Here is a 4,295-nt window from a genome sequence, read left to right as displayed (position 1 = left end):
ACTTAACAAAATATATAATATTGGTTTAGTCGTTTTTAGACATTTTTATGTGGGAAAACTACATATTATACCTTTAATTATGTTTTTCCGATAATACCTCTTCTAGCAAGGTTCTGTTTCATAGTCAAAGTTTTAAAAAGTTTTTTAAAGTGTAAAAATGTGGATCACGTGATTTAAAAAATGTAAGAAGAAATACAAAATATACAAAATTACAAAACATTACAAAGTTCATCAATAACTTGTGTCTTTTGGAAAAACAATAACTAAATAACTTCAATCTGGATGCAATGTTAGCATCCTTTAGCAAATATTACAGCATGCTAACATGCTAAACTGAGATGTGAATATGATATATACACTTGCTAAACAGTTTTAAAGTTGGTTTTACTTACATTACTCTCAGTTCTCGGATACACAAATAGATATACTGTTACTAAGAAATGTTAGCATGTCAGTGTTAGCATTAATGTTAGCATGTCAGTGTTAGCATTCCATTATCCTTTTGCAAATGTTAGCATGCTAACACTTGACAGTCAGACAGTGAACACGGTATATACAGGCTATCTGTCAGACATTTTTATTACATAACTTTTACTTATATTACTCAGAGCAGTAGGACACATAGCATCACTATATTTTGATAGTACACAACAGCATTATTTCCAGCATGTTAGCTTACAGGAACATGTGCACTGAGTGTGGGCTGGAAGTCCCAAGGTCACAGTGGAAGACACCTCCTAAGGTGGTTGAGCATGACTGAACTAAGATCCTGTGGGACTTCCAGATCCAGACCGACAAACTGGTGATGGCTAACCAATCGGACATGGTGTTGATGAACAAACAACAGAAGAAGGCAGTGGTGATAGATGTAGCAACATCAGCAGCATCAGTAAGAAGGAGGAGGAGGAGCTGGAAAAATACCAAGGGCTGAAAGAGGAGCTAGAGAAGATGTGGGGAGTAAAGGCAACAGTGGTGCCAGTGGTAATGGCACTGGGGGAAGTGACACCAAATTGGGAGAGTGGCTCCAGCAGATTCCAGGTACAACATCTGAGGTCTTTGTCCAGAAGAGTGCAGTCCTAAGAACAGATAAGATCCTGTGCAGAACCTTCAAACTCCCAGGACTCTGGTAGAGGACCTGAGCTTGAGGAAGACACACCACCACCCACTGAGGGAGGGGGTGAGATATATATGTGTATGTATATTTACATATTGTGGGTTCAGATCTGTAACTCTGCCACTTTCTGATTTTCTACTTCTGTTTTGTTTGGTTGGATTTTGAAGAATTGTCACTAAGCTGCTGCTTGAATCACAACATCAACACCACCGACTCCACCGCTCGGCTCTTTCTGCTCGATGTCTCTCAGCTCGCCGACCTGCTGCCAAACCAAACTTGTCATGTTGTGAAGCCGCAGTGGTGGGAATTATTTTAATGGTTCACATGGAGAAGCCAAGTCCCTCTGGCCTCATTCTTCAGCCTGGAGCTGTTGATCATCCCTAATTGAATTCTGGATGGAATTTATGATGAGGGACGGCAATTTGTTGACACGTTTGCTCTATTGAGTGGAAAGTAGTAATTTTCTTTCCTGCCGTATGTGCAGAAGTTTAAAAAAAAAAAAAGCTGCCACAGAGGCTGCTATGAGGACAATTTCCTGCGGGGCAGCTGATGTTGATTAGACGTTAAATGGACAGACTGCAGGAGTGATGAAAACCTGCAGAAACACAGCAGAAGAAGAAAATGTGATGGTGGGCTAAAGGTACTTTTGGTCCGTGTGCTGAGGAAACTAAAACTTTATTTTACCAGAGTTGCCAAATTGGTTGAATCCATGCTTCATTTGTGTCCAATTTCTTCAGAATCAAAATAGTCCAGTGGTAGCTGTCTATTCATGGGTAGATTACAAACAGGAACTACAGTACGTTGTTTGTTACTAATTCCAAATGTGTGAACTCTTTGCAGTTTTGGTTGTCATTTGCACATTGTTTTGTTGAACTCAGATGACATTTGTGTCAAACACTGAGTCACATAACCATATGCTAGTTTGGATGAATAACCAAGTGGTATTACAAGAAAAATAACACTAACACCAGCGTCTGTGCAACCCACTGGTAACGTGAACCCAGTATTGTGCTACATTGACCACATATTGAATGTTTTTAAAGGATATTATAGTGTGATGAGGTTATTAAATGTAATAAATTCAGAACGATGCTCTGACATTAGTAACCTAAACCAATCTGCTGAGTGATGTATTTCAGTCTGTTGGAAATGTGTCAGTCCAGCTTTCAGTTTTTGTTCAGCTTCAGTGGAAACTTTCTGCGTTGAGCTGCTTGTGTCTGAACCAACATGACTCAGTCAGATTAAATCATAGGTGTAGTTTGGGGGGAGGACGCAATAAAAGGGTTTAAATTCTGACAAACTGTAGACATTTAAACCATAAAAATATGAAGTAAATGCACAGATTAGTGTGTAAAAATTCACCAGAATGTGGAAAATTAAATGTTTGATGTGCAAAATGTTTTGGTGAAAGACCCCCTAAATCCACTGTGTCAGAGATTCTGGTCCATATTGACATGATGACATCACACAGTTGATCCATGATGAGAATCTCCCGTTCCAGCACATCCCAAAGGTGCTCTACTGGACTGAGATCTGGTGACTGTGGAGGCCATTGGAGTACAGTGAACTCATTGTCATGTTTGAGATGATGTGAGCTTTGTGACATGGTGCGTTATCCTGCTGGAAGTAGCCATCAGAAGATGGGTACACTGTGGTCATAAAGGGATGGACACGCTCAGCAACAATACTCAGGTAGGCTGTGGTGTTTAAACCATGCTCAGTTGGTACTAAGAAAATCTCCCCCACACCATTACACCACCAGCAGCAGCCTGAAGCGTTGATACAAGGCAGGATGGATCCATGCTCCCATCTGAATGTGGTTTTTCCAATCTTCTATTGTCCAGTTTTGGTGAGAAAACCCGTGTGAATTGTAGCCTCACTTTCCTGTTGTTAGCTGACAGGAGTGGCACCTGGTGTGGTCTTCTGCTGCTGTAGCTCATCTGCTTCAAGGTTGGACAAGGTGTTGTTGCTTCAGAGATGCTCTTCTGCACACCTTGGTTGGAACCAGTGGTTATTTGACTTCCTGTTGCCTTTCTATCATCTTGAACCAGTCTGGCCATTCTCCTCTGACCTCTGGCATCAACAAGGCATTTTGGCTCACTGGATATTTTCTCTTTTTGGGACCATCCTCTGTAAACCCTAGAGATGGTTGTGCTGAAAATCCCAGTAAACACTCAGACCAGCCCGTCTGGCACCAACAACCATGCCACGTTCAAAGTCACTTAAATCACCTTTCTTCCCCATTCTGATGCTCCGTTTGAACTTCAGCAGGTCGTTTTTACCATGTCTACATGACTAAATGCATTGAGTTGCTGCTATGAGATTGGCTGATCAGCTATTTGCGTAAACAAACAGTTGAACAGGTGTACCTAATAAAGTGGCCAGTGAATGTGTAACTGTCCATAAATACCCACCAGAAACTTACTTTTTACTGGTATATTGTCTCATCTGATGAACATGTTGGAAAACTATAGAGGACCCAGGACAGACCCTTGGAGTACACCACAGAACAGAGTTTTGACTTTGAGTTAAAGCTCCAATTAATGATCATTTTCAATTATATCTTATTGATTGTTAACAAAATGTCAGAAATAGTAAAATATGTCCATGGCAGTTTCCCAGAGTTCAAGGTGACACCGTCAAACACTCTGTTTTGTTCATCTAATGATCAAAAAAACAAAGACATTCTGTTTACAATGTTGTACAACAGAGAAAAACAAACATTTCTCACACTGGAGAATCAAAAATCAGAGAATATTTGGAACTTTTGCTTTAAAAAAAGATGATAAATATATTATCCACATAGTTGTTGATTCATTTTTCCAAGTGCTCTAGCCTGTCTGTCAGCTATTTTGTTAACATTTTTCCATAAATCAATAAATGCAGCCTTTAGTAAATAATTCACCGCTTGATTGAAGATTAGTAGGAAAGAAACGGCCATTTAAGTTGATAGACATTTTGAAGCTTAAATAATGTGTAATTAAACATAATCTGCAACTTGATGAGACCCGGGACAGAACCTTGGGTTACACCACGAGCCAGAGCTGCTTTAAATAAAGGGTTTGAGTAATATTTCTGCCACTTCACATGAAGTTTCTGATATAAAATAGCTACGACTGTGAATTTATGCATTCTTGTTACCAAAAACAGGACAAAGTGACACAGGAGAACAAGAGGAGCA

This window comes from Epinephelus lanceolatus, chromosome 23 (assembly GCF_041903045.1).
Source record: "Epinephelus lanceolatus isolate andai-2023 chromosome 23, ASM4190304v1, whole genome shotgun sequence".
Lineage (NCBI taxonomy): Eukaryota > Metazoa > Chordata > Actinopteri > Perciformes > Serranidae > Epinephelus > Epinephelus lanceolatus.
Note: the sequence above shows the minus strand (reverse complement) of the source record.